The 26076-nt window shown below is 43.0% G+C and overlaps 1 protein-coding gene across 19 annotated transcripts in view; it reads left to right on the top strand.

Moving 5' to 3' along the window:
• epb41l2 (erythrocyte membrane protein band 4.1 like 2) overlaps positions 1–26076 on the top strand; it is a 188328-nt gene that overhangs the window by 52202 nt on the left and 110050 nt on the right. Inside the window, exon 2 of one of the 19 annotated variants that reach the window (XM_048530476.2) lies at positions 24476–24545. The exons of the other annotated variants lie outside the window; for them this stretch is intronic. The gene's annotated coding sequence lies outside the window, so the exon portion shown is untranslated. The remainder of the gene's footprint in view (positions 1–24475; positions 24546–26076) is intronic. 19 annotated transcript variants of the gene reach the window in all.

Genomic DNA, 26076 nt, shown 5'->3' with positions numbered 1-26076 from the left:
TGGCCCCAAAACATAGGAATCCTTGTAGACTCTTCCAATGTCCTCTGAAAGAGAATAATGGAAGGAATGCAACACAGTTAACATTTTATACCCTCCATGTTACGCAATGAGGATAATCAGAAGAAAGTGAAAATATTTTTCTGAAGGATACTGTGAAGTCTCTTCACTTAAACCAAAAATTGTCAACAAATTTACTTTGTAAAATTAGCAACTGATTATGATGGAAAGGTATCCTCACTCTGCATGCACAAGTATGGTTCCAGCTGTTTTCATTAGGCCTTTTCTTTCTTCAAAAAAGTGTTCAGTTTATAATTGAACTATCACTTTCCTGATGGTCAGCTATACTTATTCTCTGGTCAATTTATCCAACATAACAATGTTTGAATTCTCACTCTGAACTCATGAGTTGAACATATTGATTTCTCGAGTATTTTCTGTCTCTTTCTATAATTACACTGAACGGAATTATGTTGTAGTCATAAATAGATAGTCTGCAAGTTTAGGACTCTCAACTTGACTGACTTCGTTTTGGAGAACCAGAAGGGTCTAGACCCAAAACGTCAGCTTTCCTGCTGTATTCATCCAGCCGTACACCTTGTTATCCCAACACTGCTTCCTTCCTTGTTAAGCTGGAGATAAATTCAGTGGGTCTGATTTTAATTCTGTTTACGTGGATGGATTTTCAATGGTTAAGTTTTTATGTCACCACTTCAGTCATGTGTGTTCATCCAGCACCTCCCTTTTTCAAATAGTCAGCATCCAGCTTTAGTTTTGACATGCCAGTTGTTTGAAGGAATTTTATTATAGGGCTTCCTCTCAGCCTCTGTCCTCCAGAGAATACTGGTGTCTGCTCAGAAGATTACATTTCAGTCAGGTGTTCAGAAAGGAGTAAGCAACCTAATGTAAATCACGTGACCCCTGTTGGAGATACTGAGTTCCTTTTTTTTAATTGGCATTGAGGGACATGAAGGAAAGACATGCAAGGAGGAGTGAATATTCAGGTCAGCACTAATCTAAGTGAATTGTGGATCAGACTCAAGAAGCTTAATGGTCACCTACTATTCCTGTGTATCTGTAAAACTTAACATTAAAAATGAGACTTTTCTTTAAAGAATTTATTCAACGTGTCGCAAAACCCTGTGTGCGGTGCAAGTAATTATCATTTGCTATTAATATATAACAGTTTTAGGTTGCATTTGTGTCGCACCTTTAATAAATGTTCTAAGACAGATTTGGCCTGGCGTCAAACAAAATATGATTTGAGTTATGCAAAGAAAATTATGACAGGTGAGCAAAAGCATTATAAGGATGATTTCCTTTTTTAAAAAAAAAGGATCATGGTGAGGTTTAATGAAGGAATTCCAGAACCTCAGCTGCTCAAAACGCTACCACTAAAGGTAACCAATGAAAATTGGATTGTAGAAGAAGCCTAAAGTGGGAGAGCTTAAGGTTTTGGAGTGTTTGGAGATTAGATATGGGAAAGAGTGAAGCCAGGATTTGGAACAAAGGATTGTGATGATACTATGTTCTGGATGTAAGTTTTCTCGCTGAGCTGGAAGGTTTGTTCCCAGACACTTTGTCACCATTCTAGGTAACATCAACAGTGAGCCTCCGATGAAGCGCTGGTGTTTATGTCCCGCTTTCTATTTGTGTGTTTAGGTTTCCTTGGGTTGGTGATGTCATTTCCTGTGTTGATGTCATTTCCTGCATTGGTGATGTCATTTCCGGTTCTTTTTCTCAGAGGGTGGTAGATGGGCTCCAAATCAATGTGTTTGTTGATGGAGTTCCGGTTGGAATGCCATGCTGCTAGGAATTCTCGTGCGTGTCTCTGTTTGGCCTGTCCTAGGATAGATGTGTTGTCCCAATCAAGGTGGTGTCCTTCCTCAGCATGGCATTCCAACCGGAACTCCATCAACAAAGACATTGATTTGGAGCCCATCTACCACCCTCTGAGAAAAAGAACAGGAAATGACATCACCAACACAGGAAATAATATCAATACAGGAAATGACATCACCAACCCAAGGAAACCTAAACACATAAATAGAAAGCGGGACATAACACCAGCGCTTCACTGGAGGCTCACTGATGTTACCCAGAATGGTGATGAAACGTCTGGGAACGAACCTTCCTGCTCAGTGGACCAGCTTACATCCAGAACACAATAAAGACCCACTCTTTTGTGGACCGAGAAGTGGAGAGCATGACTGTGTTGGATGTGGAAGGAACACGTCGGGTTGGCTGTGCACACTTGCAACTGGTGGATCTTAATGCTGGCTTCGGCCTAACGCTGGTTCAGGGGAGCAGCCAACCTGCGACGTTGGCTGCGGCAAGTGCTCGTGCCTCAGGTCAGGGGGTCCGGAACACCATCCGTGTTTCAGTAAAGAAGGTGGATGAAGGTGCACCTGTGGACCGCACCTTCTTCGTGAAGAGGGTCCTGTTGGACTGTTGTGGGTTTGCTGCTGCGGGCATTTACTGCCTGCAGGATTTCCCTGGAGGAGGTTTTTACGATGTAACCTTCAGGAGTGCCAAGTTTTGCGAGCGCTTCCTGGAGGTTTTGAAGGAGAAAGGAGGTGAGGGCCCCCTCTCTGTATTGACCGCTGTCCCGCTGTTTGTGATGCCAGCGCAGAGGAGCCGTATGGTGACTGTGCACATGTACAACCCGCATGTGCCGGCAGTTGATGGCCTGAACTTCCTTGGAAGGTATGTGAAGGTGGAAGGGGACCTAACTGACATCATGGACCCTTTTGGCATCTGGACCAGTAAGAGGCAGGTCAAGGTGATGCTGAGGATGGGCTCGGACGGGAACATTGTACACCCACCGTCCAGCTTCGTGATCGGCGGGAGCAAGGGCTACCTGACCTACGCAGGGCAACCTAAAGTCTGCCATGCCTGTGGTAGGCCAGGTCATGTGGCGGCCGACTGCAAAGCCACCATCTGCAGGAACTGCATGGAGGAGGGACACCTTGCAAAGGATTGCCCACAAGAAAAAAGCTGCAACCTTTGCGGGGAAGCGGGCCACCTCTATAGGGCATCCTCGCGCCGGGGGACCATCTACGCCCAAGTCGCCGGCAGAGGAAATGCGGGGTAAGTCCCCCCCAGAGGAGAGGAAGGCACCAGGGCCCTGCAAGGACCCCCCATAATGTGCAGGAGGGCCAGGTTGTGCAGGAGGGCCCAGCCCCGTAGGATGGACCCGAGGCCAGCAAAGCGCCCCTGCAGGCTTCGCTCCCCCCGACAACCCAGAGTCGATGGAGGCGGCGACAGGTGATCCAGGGGAGTGGACGACAGTCCGGAAAGTGAGGAGGAAGGCGTGCCAGCGGGCCCAGGAACCACAACCATTAGGCGGGAAGAGGCAGCTACAGGGGGGCTATAAGAGCTCCTCTGATGAGGGAGATTCGGAGGAGGCCCGCCCAATGCAGAAGCTAAAGGTCTCAAGGGAGAAGGAAAGCAGCACCCCGCTTCCAGGTGATGGGAGGCATCCTGAGGCTCCCTCCGACCCCCAGCCATGCGCCACTGGGGCCCTGGAGGGCTCCCCGGAACTTCCAGGTGGGAAGGAGGAAACAGCGCGTCCCCAGCCTGACCCAGAGCCGGACTCTCCTGCCTCCGTACCCCCAACGGGGGGATGCTACCCGGAAGGCAGCACAGACGGTTTCCTGAGCCCGGAGAGCATCCAGCAGTTAGGCCGGGCAATGGGCACAAAGGGACAGATGGAGGGGCTGGACCTTGGACTTTGGGAGGGTACTGCGGTCACTGCCCACAATGGGGGTATGAGTTGCGAGCATTAATGTGCGCAGTGTCAAGTCCACCGCAAGATGTGTGTCCACGTTGGCCTATCTGACCACTGCCAAGGCGGACCTCCTGTTTCTGCAGGAGTGCGGGATACCGCACCTCGCAGGTACGGGAAATGGCCCGGCACCTGGACCTGTGGGCCTTCGATCTGGTTGGGGGGGTAACGACTGTCGCTCCTCGGGCCTGGCTATTCTGCTGCGGAGGCACAACTTCACCATCTCTCAAGTTCATGAGGTGGTGGGGGGTGGGGGGGGGGGGGGGGGGCGCCTCCTAGTAGCTGACGTCACCTACAGGAACGCTCCCCTGAGGCTGATCAACATGTACGCCCCAGCGGTACGGAGTGAGCGGTTGGCCATCCTGCAGCGGCTTCCACCCCTGCTGGCTACTTCCAGGCCGGTCATCCTAGGCGGAGACTTCAACTGCATCATCGATGCAGATGGAAGATCCGGCGTGGGGACAGCGGGTGGGGGGAGTCAACTGGATGTCACGTCCAGATTCCTGATGGGCACGGTGAAGAACGCCAAGCTGCTCGACGTCTTCGGCACCCCTGCAGACGGAGCACAGCGGAGATACACCAGGTCGCGGCCAGACGGGTCTATCCGCTCAAGGATAGACTTCCTGTTTGTGTCACGGACGTTCTCGGTCAGGTCCACCGGCGTCGAGCCGGTGTTATTCTCCGACCACTGCCTCCTGCTGGCCGACTGTCACTTACAGGACAACCAGCAGGCCGGCACGGGGACGTGAATGCTCAACACGACTCTGTTGACCCCAGCGAACGTCGAGGAGCTTAAGAGGGAGTACGCCGGTTGGAGAACCGTGAAACCCCTCTTTGAGTCTCCGGGCGACTGGTGGGAGATGGTGAAGGAGATCTTCAAGAGGCTCTTCGTCCTCAAGGGTGTTCGGAAGGCGAGAGAGAGGCGGGGAAAGCTGTCGTGACTCCAGAAAAGGGTGCAGAACCTGCTGTTTCTGCAATTGATGGGGGTCGATGTCACGGAGGACTTCCACGAGGTGAGGGGCTAGCAAGCCTCGCTCTTCGCCGCGGAGGCCTCCAGGATAATCTTCCGGTCCAGGGTCCGCTACGTGGAGCAGGAAGAGACGTGCTCGCGTTCCTTCTTTCAGAAGGCGCACAAAGAGACCTCTGTGCTTAGCTGGCTGAAGGAGGACGACGGCTCGGTGACGTCGTCTCGGCCCGACGTTTTGAGGATCAGCAGATCCTTCTATGCCAGACTGTACGACGCGAAGCCCACGGACAGCACGGACTCCGAGTCGTTCCTGTTGTCTATCACGGAGGTCTTAGACGACGGCATGAGGGAGTGGCTGGACCAGCCGATATCCCTGGACGAGCTGACCAGAGCCCTCAAGTCCTTGGAGAGGAATAAGACTCCCGGGAGCGACGGCTTACCGGTCAAGCTGTATTCCGCTCTGTGGGACCTGGTCGGCCAGGACCTGCTGGAGGTGTACGATAGTGCGCTTCGGGCAGGGGAAATGTGCAAGTCCATGAGGAAGGGCATCATCACCCTCATTTTACAAGAGGAAGGGGGAGAGGGAAGAAATTAAGACTTGGCGCCCCATTTCACTATTGAACGTGGACTACAAAATCCTGGCCAAGGTCATAGCCAACCGGGTCAGGTCTGTCCTGGAGCGGGTGATTCACCCTGACCAAACCTGTGCTGTGCTGGGCAGGAAGATCGCTGAGAGCCTTGCGCTCATCAGGGGTTTACGATCGCCTACGTGCAGGACAGGCGGGTGGCCACCTGCCTAGTCAGCCGGGACCAGGAGGAGGCCTTCGACAGGGTCTCTCATGCTTACATGAGGGACGTCCTCTCCAAATTGGGGTTCGGGGAGGGCATCTGCAATTGGATCCGGCTGCTCTACACCAACATCGTTAGCGCAGTCTCGATCAACAGGTGGGAATTGGACAGTTTTCTCGTCAGATCTGGAGTCAGGCAGGGCTGCCCGCTCTCTCCTGCCTTATTCGTGTGCTCTGTGGAGCCCTTCACCACATCCATCAGGAAGGACGTGAGCCTGAAGGGCATGACTATCCCAGGCAGCGGAAGCCTTCAGGTCAAGACCTCCCTGTACATGGACGACGTCGCTGTCTTCTGCAACGATCGTCGGTCGGTGGGTAGGCTGTTGGACATCTGCGGCCAGTTTGAACTGGCCTCAGGTGCCAAAGTCAATAGGGGTAAGAGCGAGGCCATGTTCTTTGGGAACTGGGACGACCACTCCTTCATCCCCTTCACCGTCAGGACAGACTACCTGAAGGTGCTGGTTGTTTGGTTCGGTGGAGCTGGGGCGTGCACTAAGACTTGGGAGGAGCGTATCACCAAACTGAAGCAGAAGCTGGCAGGTGGACGCTCCGGTCCCCCTCCATCGCGGGTAAGAACCTGATGGTCAGGTGCGAGGGACTTTCGGTACTGTTGTATGTGGCGCAGGCCTTGCCTATTACCTGGGCCTGTGCCGCTGCGGTCACCCTGGCCATCTTCCACTTCATTTGGGGGGTCGAGGATGGACTGGGTCTGCAGGAACACCATGTACAAAGACCTGGAAAATGGGGAAAGGGCGTACCGAACGCCACCCTCGCCCTGATGGCTACCTTTGTGTGCCGCTGCATCAAGCTGTGCATAGATCCTCAGTACGCAAACACCAAGTGTCACTACTTACTGAGGGTTCTACCTGTCCCCAGTGTTGCGAAGGCTGGGCCTGGCCTCGTTGCCGCGGAACGCTCCGAGTAGTTGAACGTCCCGTACCACCTGTCCTTCGTGAGAAATTTTTGAAGGGAAACACCTTTGACTACAAGGCCGTCAGGCAGTGGTCAGCACGTAGTATCCTCGAGACCCTTCAGGAAAAGGAGAGGGTGGATCCCGTCGTGTGGTTCCCCATGCAGACTGCCAAAGTTGTTTGGCAGAATGCCTCATCACCAGAACTTTCAAACAAGCACAAGGACATTGCTTGGCTGGCGGTGAGAGTGGCTCTGCCAGTGAGATCCTTTATGCATGCCCGGAATCTCTGCGCCACCGCACGCTGCCCTCGAGGTGGCTGCGGGGGGGAGGAGACTGTCGATCACCTCCTTCCGGAGTGTGCCTATGCGCAGGAGGTCTGGAGGGGGATGCAGTGGTGTTTGTCGAGGTTCATCCCGAGCAGCTCCATGACGCGGGACTCCGTGCTGTATGGGCTGTTTCCCGGGACGCACACCGAGACCAACATCAACTGCGCCTGGAGGACCATCAACGCGGTGAACGACGTTCTTTGGTCTGCCAGCGAAAAGAACTGACCCCGACCGAGAGTTGCAGACTGGCGCACTCCAAGGTCCAGGACTATGTGCTGAGGGACACGCTAAAGCTTGGGGCAGCCACTGCCAAGGCGCGGTGGGGAAAGACCACCGTATGAAACCCCTCGTCCAGAATAGAAAAAAGGGCCCTATCTGGTTTCTGGGCCCAGCTGGCGCCTTCCCCAACTGGTCAGGGGGCCAATTGGGACACTGCGGGTTGACTACTGCCGGGGTATTTTCTTTGCTTTGTTTTTTTTTCTTTGTTTTTGTTTTCCTTCAGTTGGTGTACGTACCCCCTGCGTAACCCAGAGCGGCTTGCATGACTGGGTAGGTGTATAAATATGTTATATATTTTGTACATCTTATGAATAAAGTGTATTTTTTCAAATAAAAAAAGTGACAAAACGTCTGAAAACTAACCTTCCAGCTCAGCGAGCAAACTTACATTCAGAACCTCAACCTGAGCTATAAATCTTCTCAACTCGCTAGATGATACTGTGTCTTTAAGGCTTTAAGAGGTGTATTTTTTCCTTTCTTTGGAAGAGAAGTTTTCACCCACATTTGTTGCCCTGTCTTTTCCAAGCCAATAAAGTAAACAGTTTGTGAAGCGTTGGTTTTTTTTTAAGTTGGAAATATAGAAGCAGCAAGAATAGGTGGTGTCCAGCTTTCATTGAACCAAGGTTTTAGTTTAGTTTTCAGCCTTTTGAAGTTTTGAAATTGGCTGTAGAAGCTCTCGCTCTCGCTCCCACTCACCACCACCACCACCACCCAACCCCCCCCCACCCGTTTCTCCTCTCGCGCTCATCCTTAATCTCTGTCTTGCTCGCCTTCCCTGAATTATATCTGTGTTACAGCTAATAGTGTGGGCCCCCTTTCCGGGGCCATTACTTTGCCCGGGATGTGGTTACAGGATGTTACTATATTGGAAAAGTTGTTGAGTAATTAAGTAATGTATTATTCTGTTAAATTTTCCGGTAGAGTTAAAATTTATACCAATTTTTTTTTCTTTTGCTTTGTATTTAACAGAGGGTAAGAATAAAATATGTTTTGCTTTAGTGTGACCAATCAAATTACATCTGAAACACAGCTCTTTAGACTTGCCTTTAAATAAGATATTTGTTAAGTCTGGGCTGTCTCCTTGACATATGTGCAGGGGCATTTGGTCTGGCCCAAACAGAATGTTAGTTAAAAAATTGAGGTATTTCTGAACCAAGAGACAGTACGGATCAAATACCACATTTTGGTCATCGATGAAGGGTCTAGGCCCGAAACGTCAGCTTTTGTGCTCAAAGATGCTGCTTGGCCTGCTGTGTTCATCCAGCTTCACACTTTGTTATCTTGGATTCTCCAGCATCTGCAGTTCCCATTATCTCTTACCACATTTTGGTGTTGGGTGATCAGTACTATGTACAAGTTGGGGGTTAGCTAGCTCAGTTGGCTGGACATTTGATTTGCAATACAGATAGGTATGCCAACAGCATGGTTTTAGTTTCCACACCAGCTCAGTTTGCCATAAAGGATTCTCATTCTCAACATCTCCCCTCACCTGAAGCATGGTGAACCTCAAGTTAAACCACCAGCAATCATCTCCAATTGGAGAGCAGTCCTATGGTCTGGTAAAGCTATGGTAACCAGATAGAAAGTCGGAAGCTTGTCTAGGATCTGTGGGATTAGTGTAGTTAGATTTGTGCAGACTCTGTGGGCTGGAAGGCCTCTTGAGTGTCGGTTATCTCTTGTGTCTCTGTCCGCAACTAAGATATGGATGAAAGTTTCAGCAGCCGATGTGCTGACATAAAGGTGGTGACATGAAATTGTTTTCTGATCATTCATCTACTCCATCATATGTCCACCTCCACAATAACAATGCCAAAGTGACATAGGACACCAAGGATATGAACAGTCGAGATCAACCTTAGTTAGTGACTGGAGAACAGAGTTTGGGGACTGAAGATACAGGGTTCTTTCTTAATGTTTACAAAGTGTTATAATTTATTTACTTTATCAAAAACAGGCCAGAGATTCATGTGCCATGTTACTATTTATGCTCCACATGAACATTCACTTGCCCATCTACCTGTAACCTCATCAATATATTCTTTGATTTTTCTCTCCCTCATACATTTTATCTACCTTTCCCTCATGCTGCTGCTCTCATTACTTGTGGTGACAAGTTTGATATTAACCTCTGGCTGAAGAAAGGAATTTTCCATGATTTCCCTTTTGAATTTATTAATTTTCAGAGTAAAAATAGGGATTTGCAGCTATCAAAAGCTTTGATAATCTTAAAGACGTATTTAGGATCACCCTTCTGTTTTAAGAGAAGAGTCCCAGTCTGTGTAGCTTAAATCTCTTTCACTGGACTTTCACTGTTGCTAGCTTTTCATTATCTAAAACAAAATACACTTTGACTTCTCCAGACCAGAAATCCATTGCTTGTAACTCCAGTTTCTAGACATTTTTTGAACAGGCCCAAAACTCCATTGATGTTGACATCATTTCAAACATAAAAGACAAATGGTTTGGATAAGTGAAATAATTTTATTTCTGCTTTCGTCATATTTCAATCTGTTGGTTTTTTTGGTTCACACTTGAGGTTAGGTATTTTAACGTCATTCTGTAATTTAGAAAATTCAAAATCCTCAGATAACTTGGTCCCAAGCGCTTTGAATTGGAGAGGTTACAGTGTACTCTAATCTATCCTTTCATGGCCCATAATAGATGACCTCACACTTGTCTGCACCATCTGCCACAGTTCTGCTATGCACTTGATCAATCATGCACATTGTAAATTTACATCCTGTCTATGCAACTTATTATGCCACCAATCTTTGTCATTGACAAACTTGGCTGTTTGAGTTTCTGTTGTACTATTCAAAGTATTAAACTAAGGGATATTCTTGTAGACAAAAGTCAAAAGACCAAGTAGTACACTGTTTAAATTGCTAACCGTTGCATAATAAGTTAACCAAGTATGCTCTGGGGTAGGTATAAAAGTTCCCCAGACACTTCTTTTAAGGAAGACCTGGGGAATTATGCTCCCCCCCGCTGATATTTATCATGGAATCAGCATTATTAAAATAGATGATGTGGTTTTTACTGTAATGCTGTTGTGGGAAATTACTCTACCTACATTGGGTATAGATTTTCTTATTTTACAATAATGACTATGCTTTAAGTATTTTATTGTCTGTAAGACACTTCAAAGTGCCTTGAGCTTGTGAAAAACACCCTGTAACTGTATGTCTGTTTTCATACTGTTGTTTCAAATTATGGTTGATTCATCTCTGAGCTCCACTTACCTGGCTTTGTTCTTTGTCCCTTAATACCCAAATGAATGAAAATCTATTAATCCCTGTCATAGTTATTGAGTCCTACAGCACAGAAACAGACGTCTCGGTCCAACTTTTTAATGCTGACTCAGACATCCTAAACTGAACTGGTCCTATTTGCCTGTGTTTGGCCCCTATCCCTCTAAACCTTTCCTATTCACGTACTCATCAAAATGTCTTCTAAATGATGTAATTGTACCTGCTTCTACCACTTCCTCTGTCATCTCATTCCATTTATGCATACCATCTGTGTGAAAAGGCTGCCACACAAGTTCGTTTTAAATCTTCCCCCCCCACCCCCACCCCACCAACCTTAAACTTATGTCCTCTGATTTTAGACTCCCCTACCTTTGGAAAAATACCTTGGCTATTCACCTTATCTGTGTCCCTCATGATATTATAAACCTGTATAATCTGTATCACCCTTCAACTTCCAGTCCTGCAGGAAATCACATCCTAGTATATCCGGCTTCTTTTTTACTTGAGCCTTCCAGTCCCAACAGCATCCTTAAAAATCTTTTTTCTGCACCCTTTCTAGTTCAGTAATATGCTTCCTATAGCAGGACAATCGGAATTGTACACAGTATACTAAAAGTGGCCTCACCAATGTCTTGTATACCGCAACATAAAGTCCCAACTCCTATCCTCAGTGCAGTGACCAATGAAGGCAAATGTGCCAAATACAACCTTCACACTTTCAAGGAACTATGAACCTGTATTCCTCGGTCCCTCAGTTCAATAATACTTCCCAGGGCCCTGCAACTAACTGGTTTGTCTTACTAAAATGCAACATGGTGCATTTATCTAAATTAAACTCCATCTGCCACTTCTCAGCCCATTGGCTTATCTGAGAAAGATCTCATTGTACTCTTAGCCTTCTTCGCTGTCCACTATACCACCAATTTTGATGTCATTCTCAATCTTACTATCTCCTATATGCTCATCCTCTGCAACCTCCTCTATTGTCATTCAAATTATTGAATTAAATGATGAACAACAGTTGACCCAGCATCTACAGCATTTTTAGGGAAAGAGTTCCAATTTCCCATTTTTTTAAAAAAAACCTTGTAGATTATAGTATCTGTATCATGTGCCTTTAATGAAGTGTATTATTTTCAACTTTTATAAGGTACACTAACAGTACTTCATATAAATTTGCTCTTTCACCAAAATTATATGTTGTTGGAAAACATGTAGACTAGGTTCCAGGTCCATTGTTGCCTGAGAGAAATATCTCAGGACCAGATTAGAGCCCCACTTAATCCGAATGTTGTTATTACTATATGTAATTCAAACTGAAAATGGTGGTAAAATTCAGCAGGTCACGTGACCGTATTGCAGAGAAACAGCGTTGAAACACATTAAACAGCATCAGATTGCTATGGTTTCATGATAGGTATACACTAAACTTTGCAAAATTTTCAACAATGACGTGTAACCAACCCAACAAGATGGTCTCATGGACCAGATTCAGAAAAATCTAGGAGTGTGTGAAGGAGGCCTAGGGAAGACTGGTCTCTCGTGTGCTCAGAATCAGTGAATACATCTTCAAGTAGCATGTTCTACACACCAAACTTCAATTTCGCAACAGTAATCCCTGGCATACAGGATTTGCCCCAAATTTTATGTACTTACTGCATCCGCAGTCACTTGTCAACCCTTCAAGCTGTATACCAACCTTACTTACTGCTGCACGTATCTAAGCTATTCTTGTATGTTAGGCACATAACTCAAATGGAGTACTACGCAATTAATGTCATTGCTCCCAGGACAAGGCTGTATTCATAGAAAAGAACAGATCAGAACTAAAATAAGCTTGCTCCTGAGCCTTATGGAGCCATATCACAGCATTGGCTGTGACAGTGCACGTGGCTATCCTATGGCACTAAGAGCTTTCAGGGTGATAGTAACTTCTTGCTTTATGCACTGTTTCAACTTCCAACTTGCTCATCTTGCTGATGCTTTAACCAAGGATCTTTTGCTTCCAATTCCTTCCACGTCCCATAGCATTACAGCCTGCTGTTTTGCTGCTTTTAATCACCTAAGAACCTCTGCTTGGCCAACCCCACCAACACAAGGAGGAGTAAAGAGAAATAACAGCAATGATGAAGAGGCCCAGCATCTTATCTGGCACACAGAGCCATCAGATCATATTTTGGCTCTGCAGGTTTCTTTTGGGGCTAGAGTAATAGTTGTTAGCCATTTGGGATTACATGGCCTGCACTAGGCCAAGTTTAAAGGGTGTTTCATTTGCCAGCTCAGTAAAAGACAATAACACTAGCAAGTATGTGACTCATTGGCTGGTTTACCACATGATCTGTTGTCCTGTCAAGGAGCATGGAGGGAGGAGTCTTGCTTCAACTTGGCAGGGAATACCATTTGGTATTTCATCTCTCTCTGCCTTCTGATCTTTCTCATTGCCATCTTACAGACTCAGTGTCCAAATATACCTGTCCCTATCCCTACTGCACTCTTTGTGGACTGGTCCTTTCCTATGCAGAGGAAGCACATTCCATAACACAAACAAGAACACATTGCAGCATCTCCAAAACATTTGAGTTATTACAGATACTTGTAAAAAAAAAGTTAATTAAAATTACTGTTAAAAATTATGTTTTGAGATTAATTTCTCTGAGACTGAGGTGATAACCTTACAATAGCACCTCAGATGCTGTTGTACTTTTCTATCTTTAGTATGGTCTCTATCATCGCAAAGAGATTGCATGACCTCTGGAGAATAGACAGTGCCTCTTTCTGGTGGGTAGACAGTGTAGTGTAAGGACTTTCTGCTGTTTTCATGCTTGTCAGATAGGAAAAGATCCCAAGAACCTTGCTAATATTGCACTTTAGTCTTTTGTGATGTTTTACAAAAAGAAATACCATTTTTTTCAATTACCCCAGTGCCTATATATGAAATCCAGCTTCACTGATGCTTGAGCTAGTACTCCAGGTATATGATAATGCAAGAAAAAGAGATTTTTCAAGTGAAAGTGAAAATTCCATGGCATGTTCAAAGAAAAACAGTTCTCCTAGATTGCTGGCTGGTATTTATCTGTCAACATAAATCTCTAAGCTTACTGCTTGTGAACTTGCTCTTTGTGTAGTTTTGCTATATGCAAATTGACTTTTCCTGAATTGCAGCAGTAGTTTTGTTTCTAAAGCACTTGTGAATGCCTGGACATATGAAAGTCACTGTATAATTGCAAGTTTCTTCATATTTACAAAGGAAATTGAAGATTTCTGTGTTGGTAAATGATTTATCTGTATTCAAGTACTGAAACTGAGGCATAATTGCTTTTGAAGCCTTCATTGGCATAGGAAATTATCGGCAGGTTTCTATTTTTTGTCAATACCAGCTGCAATATTGCAAATATTGTCTAATTTCTCAGCTGAAAGTTCCACTTTTAATAAAGGCAGTATGTTCAACTAGACGAGGGTATTGGTATGACTTCATGTCAGCCGAATGCAATTCTGTCAACTTCGGTATTTGTGCGTTTGAAATGTGAAATACAGGCAAGTTCAGTTTAAAGAATAGAGCAGTGTCAGAAAACTGAGCTAACAGGTCAGCCAATTGAAATGAACATTTGAGCAAAGATTCCTTTAACTGCTGCTTAGTTTCCCAGATACGGAAAGACTGTGACTACTTCACAATCAGAAACACATGCTTAGTCGAAGGAGGTTTCAAGGGAAGTTATTTGTTAGCAATACAGAAATCATTGTTATATAATGGCAAATAAGGTATGCTGTTACAAGCAAAAACAGCCAAATTATTTTGGAAGCTAATGATAATACAGCAATAACTTTTGAAGTTGACTTGAATACTGCCTGAGATGAAAATGCAATCTTTTACACTTTCTGCAAGTTAAAATTTTCAGATAATCTCTACAGACCAATGTAGTATTTTGAAGATGATATTTGTACACATTTTTTATGTGAGCACATTTAAATTGCCTTGCCACCATATATTGTTGATCAACTCCAAAATACATTATTGGCAAATCCTAAACCAGGAATACAATTGGAAACCTTTCACTGTTACTGCACATTACTGGATTAAAATCCTGGAACTCCCTTCTTGACAGCATTGTGAGTACATTTTCACCCCAAGGACAACAGCAATTCGCAAAGTAGTTCATCACCACCTCTAGGGCAATGAAAGATGAGAAATAAAATGCCATCCTAGCCGGTGATGCCCACTTCCCATGAACATTTAAGAAAAATCAAATGCTGTGATTTTTAAAATTGATACTTCAGTCAAGTTGTTCAACAGTTTTTTGTAGGTTTAAGAAAAATTATTTCCGTTACCTAACCGCCTAAAGATAGTTTCTAACATAATGAACCAGATTTTGCTGTCAAATTTAATGAGGCTGCTTGTGCTCCCCACTTTAATACATAAGCTGTCAGAGAAATGCAGAATACTAATGTTCAAAAGTTGCTTCTGAGGAAGTCCAAATGCAAAACAGATTCTACTGTGTAGGTCTTTTGATTTTAGACCAAATTACAGACCTCCACCTCCAGTGTCTACCTAGTCTCCTGAAGTTTGGGATAGGATGGATAATATTCAACAAAATAACTTGCGTTTGTTTTACAAACTTGCAGCCTTTCCCTGCAGCTCAAACCATCTAATCCCAGCAACAGTCTTGTAAATCTCTTCTGAACCTTTTCGCATTTAACAACATCCTTCCTATAGAAGGACGGCCAGAATTGTATGCGGTATTCTAAAAGTGGCCTCACCAACGTCTTGCACAGTGTAACATGATGTCCCAAAACCTCAATACACTGACCAATAAAAGCAAGTGTGCCAAACACCTTTTTCACCAGCCTGTCTACCTGTGACTCCAATTTCAAGGAACTGTGCACCTGCACCCCTACGTCTTGGTTCAGCAACATTCCCTAGGGCCTACTGTTAACCGTGTAAGTCCTGCCCTGATTTGCCTTACCAAATTGCAACACCTCACATTTGTCTAAATTAAACTCTTTCTGCCACTCCTTGGCCCATCGACCCAACTGATCAAGGTCCCATTGTATTTTGTGCTCCCTGGATGCTGCTTGGCCTGCTGTGTTCATCCAGCTCCACACTTTGTTATAACCTTCTTCATTGTTCATGACACCACCAAGTTTGGTGCCATCTGCAAAATTACTAACCGTATCTCTAATCACATCCAAATCTTTTATGTAAATGATGAGAAGTAGTGGACTCAACACTGATCATTGCAACAAACCACTTGTCACAGGCCTCCAGTCCAAAAAAAACCCCTCTACCGCCATCCTTTCTAACTTACCTTCGAGCTAATTTTATGTCCAATTGGCCAGCTCCTCTGGATTCTGTGATCAAACCTTACTAACCAGTCTACCGTATGGAACCTTGTTGAATGCCTTGCTGAGGTCCATATAGACAACTTCTACTGCTCTGCCTTAATCAATTTTTTTGAGTATTTTGAATAAGTCACAATGTTAGTGAGACATGATATCCCAGGCACACAACCATTCTGACTATTCCTTACCTTTCCAAATCCTGTAAATCCTGTTCCTCAGAATCCCCTCCAATAATTTAGCCACCACTGATGTCAGGCTCACTGATCTATAGTTCTCTAGCTTTCCTTATTACCTTTTAAAAATAATAGTACCACATCAGCCGTCGTCTATTCTTCTGGCACCTCATGTGGCTGTTGCTGATACAGATGTCTGTACAAGGGGCCCACTGATCTTGTCCATAGCTTCCTACAAAGTTCTGGGATATGCCTGATTGGGTCCCAGGGATTTATCTACCTTTTGTGTTTTCAGACCTCCAGCACCACTACCTGTAATATGGACAAGTTGCAAGACATCAAGCTTTCCAAATGACAGTTGTACGTAGAAGTAGATATTAAGTGGAAAGTCTAAATGTTTGGTCAAATGTATATCTTTAAGGAGAGGAAGGAACGGAAGTTAGTATTTAAGATCAAAGTAGTTAAAGACACAATCATAAATGGTGAGGTGAAACCAGAAGAAGAGACCAGAGTTGGTGGAATGCAGAATTCTTGAATTTTCTTTGTCTTTTGTTGAAGTAAAATTAATTTTACTTCAGCAATGAATGTTTTCCTTGCCCTGCAGCAGTGCAGGTGAAAAGGGAATCTGAAACCGGTATATAAGATTGGGGTACAAAGTTAAGGTGGATAGGATGACATTTCTTTTCTTAGTAGAGGGATGAATACCAGGGGGCATAGATTTAAGGCAATTGGTACAAGACTAAGGAGAATTGTGAAAAACATTTTCAGCCAATGTAGGGTGGGAGTCTGTTACTCACTGCCTGAAAGAGTGGTTGGGTCATTAACATTTAAGCAGTATTTAGATATTAACTTGCATCATCGCAGCCTCTGGAACAATGCACTAAGTGCTGAAAATTGGGATTAGTGTAGTCAGATATTTGTAAACCATCATGGATGCCATAAGCCGACCAGCCAAATAGAAATTCCGTAATAAAAATGCTGTAAACATCTGAGTGTCTGTGAATGAAAGTTGAAATGTAATGTTGTGGTAAAAAGATTGCCAAGTACCTTATTGTACTTGTACAATAAGTTCATACTTCACTGAAATGCAGCGAATGAGAGAAAGAAGCCAAAAAGAACACTGATGAGTCTTTTACATAGATTCTCAGCAATGCTGGATTCATTCTCTGATATTCTTTTGTTTCTGGTTTAAAGATTAAGTACAATTATACTTTTTGTTTCCTTTATAACTGAACATTTCATGACTGCCATTGAAAACATTCTGAATTTTCATTAGGTTTTGGGGATGCCCAGGTGAATGGATGTTCCAAATTCAAAGCATCTTTGTAGTGAACTACTCATATTTTTGCTGAACTGTGAATGTGGCTCATAATACATTTTATATAACTTGTATTTTAACTGCTAGCCATTGGTGAATAAGTTGAATTTTCTGTGGAAAAAAAATGAAGAACAGCTGTTATTTTAACTTGGCCAAGGCATCTGCCTGGAATTTATTTATTTCTGAGGAAGGCCCTTCCCCTCTTTATTTTGGCTTCATGAATAGTTAAGAATTTTTCCTTTTTGGCCAATTAAACGCTGATAACAGGGAAACAAATGAAAATTGTTCAGATAATTGAGCTCAAGTTTAATATCTTTTCAGATTTTAACCCCAAAGTATTGGACTTTTACCTGTTGTTGAGGGTACTTAAATATGCAATATATTTTTGAAAAAGTATAGGGATGTAGACTTGCAATTAACTTTAGACTAAGACCCAGCTTGATGGCCTGGTGCAGGATAATCAGGTTGTCTTTGTCCAGGCCTTATTGTTCATTGGGAACTCCTTTCAGCACTGTCTGATTCTTCCTTTCTCATTTCGTTGCCAAATCCCAGAAGTCTTGCTCCATTGCTACCAGGCATTGCTGCTTTCTTCTAGTCCCTAAAGTTCTCAGGCAAGGTGTACCATTGCCCAGAGAAGGCAGATTCCAACACTCGTTAGTGCAATATGCTCTCTTAAGGTAATATGCCAAATGATACCCTGTAATTTAATGTCTTAACTTGTCGGTATATATTCTGACGCTATGACCATACAATGACACATGATATCTCCTAAAAATGCATAAACTTTGACATGTAACTGTAATGATATACATATTCTGTCAGTTTCAGAAGCCAGGAATTGTGCCGGGGACAGTATGAATCAAAAGTGGGGAAACAGCCTATGAAGCAAAAGTCATTAATCCTGGATAAGTAGTAAGAAAAGATGAAGCTGTATTCTAGTCCTAGGCCAGATAATGACGCATGCACGTCAAACCTTATTTTCAAATTTCTGTTGTTAAACTTTCATTAAAAAGCGTACTTCTTTTGATCGATTTCAGCTGCTAGGGCAAATGGTTCCATTTCATCTAGCACTACATGATTTTTAAAAAAATTACCATCATCTTCAAGGATATCTGCTGTCAATCCTCTGCCTGGGCTAATATTCCTCTTATTTCAAATGTGCCTGTCATGTCCATGCTATCTGTTGCCTTTCCATATTTACACTTCTCCAAACAGTGGACTGTTTCACATAAAAGCGTGGAATAATATTCTCATGACAATGGTATATCATTTCTTCTTGATCTTTGAGCAACCATTGACACAATTGGTCAAATTTCTCCCCTGTTTAACTCATTAGGACTTGTCTAAAAGCAGCAATAGAATCTGCAATAACAATTATGGTCCAACAACTCTCTAGTCTAGAATATTCCATCTTTGCGCTCTTCATCATAACACATCATGGTGACATCATTTGAAATCATGAGATCAGCTTCCACATGTTTGTTGGTTATATGTAGTTTTAGTCCTTTGCAATCTCAGTCCTGTCCATTTTGTCATGTTGATTATTTTTTCCAACATGTAGCTGTAACTGTGGTTCAGTTTGCTCTACCTAAATATTAGACATGTCTCGAATTTCTTTAGCTGAACTGTGATCATCTTTGGTTCCTCCTACAGACTGCATACCCAACTAGATTCACCTTCCTTGGATACTCTCTAGGCTGAACAATGCAGCTGAAGTCTTTAACATCTTGTTGAAAACTGAGCTTAATATGGATCATCAACAGCACTGAAGTTTTGGTTTCATATCTGTCGCTATTTTAAGGATACGTAACATTGAAATCCTTGCACTTTTGTCACCTTCACACTTGATTAATTGCGTATACTCCAGGCCAACTTGCTATATATTATTGCATTAGCCATAAAATTTACCTCATTCAAAACCTTGCTGTTACTACCCTATTCTATGTTAGGTCGCTGATCACCTTTGAATCAGTTCTTGTTGACTTATATTTAAAGTTTAGATGTTCAAATGTTCATGCTGTGTTCAAATCCCTCACTACCCTATTTGTGCATCTTCCTGTAGTCCTGCAACTTTAGCGCTCTCTCTCTCTGTGTCTGTCTGTCTCTCTCTCTCTCTCTCTCTCTCTCACACAGACACCCACTATCTTGTTTGCCTTTGTTGTCTGTCTGCAACTTTAGCTTGATGATGTGGAGTCGTCTGTCTCTCTCCCTCTCTCTCTCTCTCTCTCTCTCTCTCACCCACTATCTTGCCTGCCTTTGTTGTCTGTTGCTTTAAGGTGACCTAAAGTAATTCATAATCAATTACTGCATTCAAAGTGTAGTGATGAGATGAAAAAAGTTCTCACACCTCATGAAATATGACTTGCTAGTTAAGACAAAGTAGACTTAAGCTTGCTGAAAGTGTGCTGTTTGGAATCTTCCTAAAGAAGGTGAACTTTTAATTTTAATAGAATAGTATTAATTACATTCCTCCTGTGAACAAAAGTACAAAGCTTTTATTATATACTGTTCTGAAGTGAAACAAAACAGAACTCGGCTCTATTTGGCCAATGCTGCGTTCTTGGGTGGAGTTGCTTATTCAGTAAATTGTTGAGGGAAATAATGTGTCATTTTAATGAGTTTTGATAGTAACTTTGTTTCAATTTGCAGAACAAGCAAACTTGGTCAAATTCTTTAGAATCAAGAGCAAACTAAGCTGTTTAAAATTGTGAAACTTTGTAAAGCAAAAGCATGATCCTTAGGGCCAATCTGTTGCAAAGTTTATTTTTCTGCCTCTGTCCATTCTGCAATTTTTTTTTGTCTGTTATACTGTTGCTATAGTTTTTGTTGGTATCCATATTTACTGTCCCTCTTTTGCAAAAGCGGATTTGAAGGCATGAGTGTATTTTAATTACTGGACTTGAGCTTGTCAGTAGTAGGAGATCCTAATTGCATTTGACATGTTTAGAATAAAACATACAAAAAAAACACAAGATCTGCAGGATATGAGGCCTGCTAGTCAACGAAAGCTTAGTGTTTGTGGTTGTGTAGCTGTGATGGGGAGGGGTTCCCACTCGTAGTGTCGTGTTCGAATTATATTTATTGTTCTGGCACTGAGAGTTTTCTGTATTGACTAATTTCTTAGAATTGAAGGACCTTTTCATTTAAAAGTTATATTTGTGGATGTAGATCATGTTCTATAGGTTGAAAAATTAGGCTGGATTTAGCTAGAAATGGGAAGGAGCTATCGGGTCTACTTTGAATCCCACACCTTTTATTTGGAAGAGGTGGTTATGAGACGAATGTCCACTTTTTTTTCCTGCCAGTCCATTTAGAGTCAATTGTGATTGCAAAAAAAGTCAGAGAAAATATAACTTTTTAGCCTCACGCAAGCAGCCATTGCTGAAGTTGTTATTCACCCTTGGGAGACGTGTGCATCACGCTGAAGCTGCCTACTGCATCGGGGCCTAGAGTTCAGGTATTCAGGGCAGAATAGAAACTCCACTTAACTGATGCTGACTTGGATCTCTCGTTTTAGGTTTTAAGGGTAAGGAAGGTGATTACCTTTTTGAAAGGTGCAGGAAGAGAACCCTTCATATGGCAGCCTCAACTCTGTTTGGCATTGTCTCCTTCTGCCTCTGCATCCTCCTGCCCCTCTTCCTCTAAACACCACCTTCACAAATGATGTGCTGTTTCCTCTTGGAGATTATATTTCATTCACTGTTGGGATGTGGTCAGCATTTATTGCGTGTCTCTAATTGCCCTTGAGAAGGTAATGGTAGGCTGCAGCCTTGAATTGCTACAGTCCATCTGGTGTGAGTTAAGCCCACAATGCCATTAAGTGGGGGGTTTAGAACTTTGACCCTGTGACACTGAAGAAATGCTGTGATTTGGAAATATCTTGATCAGTAGAGGAACCAAGGGTTATAGGGAAAAGGCAGGAAGTGGATTTGAGGATGATCAGTTCAGCAATGGTCTCATTGAATGGCAGAGAGTGACCTGATGGGCTGAGTGGCCTACTTCTATGCCTATGTATTGTGGCCTTGTGGAGGGGAACGTGCAGTTAGCAATGTTCTCATGTATCTGCTGCCTTTGTCCTCTAGATGATTGTGTTTGTGGTTTTGGAAGTGCTGTTTTAGGAGCGTTGATGAATTTCTGAAGTGTATTTTGTAGATGGTTAACACTGCCTCTATTGAGCATTCGGTGGTGGAGGACTTAGTGTTTGTGGTTGTGGTGCCAACCAAGAAGACTGCTTTGAACTGGATGTGTTCGACCTCTTGAATGGCACTCTTTCAAACAAGTGGGGAGTTTCCATCACGTTCCTAACTTATGTCTTGTCGATTGTAAACAAGCTTTGGAGAATTGGGAGATGCAAGATTCCCAGCCTCTGAGCTTCTGTTGAATCCACAGTATTTATATAGCTAGTCTAGTTTAGTTTCTGATCAATGGTAACCCCAGTATGTTGTGTGGTCAATCCCACCTCTGATCTTAGGATGGAAGGAAGGTCATCAACAAAGCAGCTGAAGATGTTTGGACCTTAGACAGCATCCTAAGGAACTCCTACAGAGATGTCCTGGAGCTAAGATACCTGAGATCCAACCACCACAACTGCCTTTGACTGTGCAAGGGTTCCCACTGATTTTAGCTTTGCTAGAATTCTTCAATGCCACACTTAATCAAATGTGGCTTTGATATCAAGGGCAGATACTTTCACCTCGTGGCTGAAATTCACCTCCTTTGACTATGATTGGACCAAGGGTATAATGAGGTCAGGACATGAGGGCCTTGGAGGTTTACTGACTGAGCATCAATGAGCAGGTTATTGCTAAGCGAGTGCAGTTTGATAGCACTTGATGACATTTTCCATCATTTCATCTTGGCACAAGGTCAGTATCACTCTCGAGATCAATATTTTGTGCTGCAGCTAACCACAATGATCCAAACTTTTGAGGAATGTTACCTGACTGGTCCAAGCAATTGCATCTTCAGAACGTTGATGCCCCTCTTAGTGGCTATTGTCCTCAGCAGGCAGCTTTAAAAGACAGTCTTCATTGGGTATTCTTCACCCACTAAGATCTGTCTGCTCAGTTTAGTGGTTGGAGTGAAGATCTAAGTCATCGTGGACTGATGGAGGTGTCCTGGACCTGCTGTTGTGGTCGCAGGTCATTTGGAATGAAAATACTTCCTATTGTTAGGTCACATAGTGCCTTGATGGATCTAAGACTGCAATTGATTATACTGTGACACTAAGGTGAAATCCAATGCGCTTTATCTCTGAGAGGTTGTGTCCCTCATTAAGCAAATGTGCTGTTCGGTTCTGACACAGAAAGCATCAGTAACAGTGATTTGCACTGATGCATTCATTTCTCAGATGCTATTAAGATCTGCAGCTAATTTTGAGAATGACCCAGAAGAGATGAATTACTGTTCCATATTTACTTTAGTTACTGGCAGAGCAATCATGCAATGTTGTGAGATATGAGATCTTTGGTGACAAGAACACATATCTGTGATGAACAAACATACAAAGCCCCTATATGGCACAGTGGTAGTCTCCCTACCTCAAATCTCAGTTGATCCAAATGTTTGTCAAAATATACCAGAACTAGTTCTTTGGAAATTTCTACAAATATTTGCCATTTGGCCCCTTGAGCTTGCTGTGCAATTTAATAAGATCATGATTGACCAGTTGTGATTCAAATCCACATTTTATCCTACCCTGATTAACATTTCATGCCCTGACTTGTCATGGGTCTATCTGTCTCTGCCATAAATAAGGTTAAAACTGATTCCACTAGCTTTTCAGGTAGAGTTCCATATGACTCTCTGTGAGAATATAAAACAACTTTCTTTCATAGGAGAAATTGAGTTGTTTTTGCTCTGGTGGGTGTGGGCTGGCGTTGGTCAGGGTGTGGAATGGAGGATTGTGTCTGATAGTGGGAGGGAAATCCATTTGGGGTTGTAGAGTCTTGTCTGATGGTGGTGGAGGGCAGGCCGACTTGTCTGATCTGGTGAGTGGCGGAATGTTGAGTCGGTTTCAGTCCGGAAAAGTGGGTTTATTGTGTGTAATTGGATCCGATAGACAGTGGAGGCAATTGTCATAACTTTCATTGGAGGTGGATCCTCAGGAGTGGGATGGAGGTGGGAGGGTATGGAGCTGCTGTGGTTTTGGGACAGTATCTGGGTGTTTATGGTGTCAGTGAGAGCTGCAATTATATGTGTGTGTGAGAGGTAAATAGAGTTCTAGTTACTCCTGCATAAGACTATTTATTTAACAGGAGATAATGGCATAATGGTAATAACTAGGCTAGTGCTTCAGAACTCTAGACTAATGTTCTGGTTTGAGTCCCAACAAGGCAGATGAATTCAATAAAAACCTTCTCTAATCGTCACCATATAATCACTGTTAAAAATCATTTGGTTCACTGATGTTCTTAGGGAAGGAAATCCGTTGTACACGCCCAATTTAGTCTACATGTGACTCCAAATCCACAGCAATGTGGTTGATTCTTAACTGTCCTTTGGGCAATTAAAAATGGGCAATTAATGTTGGCCTAGCCAGTGATGCGCACACTCCATGAATGAATAACAAATGTCTAACTTTTCCTGAGTGGCTTTTTTAATTAATTTCATCGGAACACTTCAAATTCTTGATTTAAGTGGACACGTTTGCAGGCTCTAGGTGTAGCGGAATTGTACAGCAATAAAATCTGTTTTCCTCACAATTCCTATGATGGGGATTACGGGGATTCCACAGGGTACTCAGATGCAACTCACATCAACACTGGAATAATGAATGTCTTTCTGGCCGGCCGATAATCTGGGCCACTGTCTTGGTTGTTCCTGTTCCTGGATGTGTTGTCATAGCCCACTGAGTGTTACTCAGTTGTCCCTGATGCAGTAGTTGCATCCGTTACCAGGAAAGCATTTAAGTGAGCTGTAAATGTTTTCCAATGCTTAAACAATTTTACAGTTAACTTATGACTAGCCTCTGAAATGACCTAGCTAGTTGTTCTGTGGGTAATTAAGTATAGGCAATAGAATAGTGTTCACAAATAGGAATAAAATAAAATCTGCCATAGTGCTCAGCAGCTCATTTCAACATATGTAAGATGTAAAACCCATTTGGGCTGCAGCTCTGTCATTAAAACAGATAGTCATTAAAAAAAGTTCTCTGGTCTGTAATCCACTGCGTTCCAAGAATGAAGAAATCTCAATCTAGTAATTTGAATGATAGTTCATCTCAGTACGAGCACTGCCACAGCACTGTAAGTTTACATTGAACATTGTATTCCATCAGATATGGTGATAAATCTTCCCCCCTCAGTTGGATGATGAAAGATCTAAGTGTGTTGTTTGAAGAAAAGCAGGTAAGTTCAAGTGTTTTAGTCAATGTCTTTTTATTCCTTGCCTAGCAACTACAGTAGAAGATCCGGTGTTTATTTCATTGCTGTTGGTGATAGATTGGAGTGTGCAAAGTAATTGCTGTATTTCTTAAAAAGTGACGGTTACAACATTTAAAATCTTTTTTTGGCTATAAAATGCTTTGGTTCTTTATTAAATTGGAAAGGGTGCTTTTTGTGTGCATGTTCTTTCTGTATTCCTATTACGTTGGATTGCCTGGGCAATGACCACCTACTGAAGTAAATTTACTTTTGAGTAATAGTTAAACAGTCTGATTGCTTTTGCAGAATTTCACAGGAATTTGTGTTAGCAAATGCAGTTTTTCTCACATTAACTGTCATTGTTTCAATACGCACAACTGTAAATTGTATCAAAAATCTCCTGAATGTCTCGTATACAATCCCATTAAAAGATTTGCTCCTTTCATTTCTGCTATATTTAGTAAAAGAAAAAGTATAAAAAATGAGATATTGATTTTACTTCAAATAACTTCATTTGCTGTGCACATTCTCAACTCCAGGTAGCAGGGATAGGTATTTTCTAATCAACCTGTTAGGAGATGTTTTCGCACAACTCTGGAGCAGGTGGAATGGGAATCCATGCTTCCTGGCAGAGCTAGGGACACTATCAAATGAGGTTTAAATAAAGCCGCCCATTTAAGTAGCCAGCTATTTTTTTGAACTGTGCATGTGCAAAGCATGGCCCTGGACTACAGCTGATTGAAAATCAGAAATTACATGTTTTGATATGAGAATTCAAATTTTGGGAGATTTCTGACATTTATGGCACAGCAGCAATCGTTTCTGTATCAGCAAAATTCTTGGTTTTTATGTATGTTTAGCAACAGTATTGAGAGATGTGTTTTATTCACAGTTGTGAAGCATAAAAACTTGATAATAGGGCCTCCATCATGTGAAGCTCGAGGGAAATTTTACCAGACAATTTATTTCATTCTGGTTTAAAGATTCAAATGATTATTCAAAATGCACATAAAACTTCCTTTTTGGCTGCTGTCATAACCATGGATCCTAATCAAAGATCATCCATGGACATATTGAAGTTTTAAGTCCCAACATTTGCTTTTTATAAAAGGGATGAATGCAGCTCCAGGTATAAATCCCGTGACTGCCTGGGGAAGAACTTCGGATTGTCATGCTTACAGGTATCAATAAAGATTGAAAGAGAGAAATATGCTACAAATTGAACTGTGATCTACTGTAAGCATCATGCTTAGGGCGGCATGGTGAGGGCCAGTATGTCCGGGAGTATCTTGAGTTTGAAAATAAGAATGAAAGCTGAGATCTCGGGAAAGCTGTAAGTTGGTTGGTTGGTGAGTTACACTGTGTGCAAAGTGCTAGAACATAGAAAAGAGGAACATTTTAAAACAATTTTAAACAACCTATCTTTGAATTAATTGATATGATTAGAAAGGAGGTAAGAAACTAGAAATTCTGTTACTCATAAATTTTAAGATTTATTGGATTACTAAGGTTTAAA

The sequence above is a fragment of the Stegostoma tigrinum genome, chromosome 4 (genome assembly GCF_030684315.1).
Source record: "Stegostoma tigrinum isolate sSteTig4 chromosome 4, sSteTig4.hap1, whole genome shotgun sequence".
In the NCBI taxonomy this organism is placed as follows: Eukaryota; Metazoa; Chordata; class Chondrichthyes; order Orectolobiformes; family Stegostomatidae; genus Stegostoma; species Stegostoma tigrinum.
The sequence above is the reverse complement of the archived record's forward strand: the minus strand, read 5'-3'. Positions and strand labels throughout refer to the sequence as shown.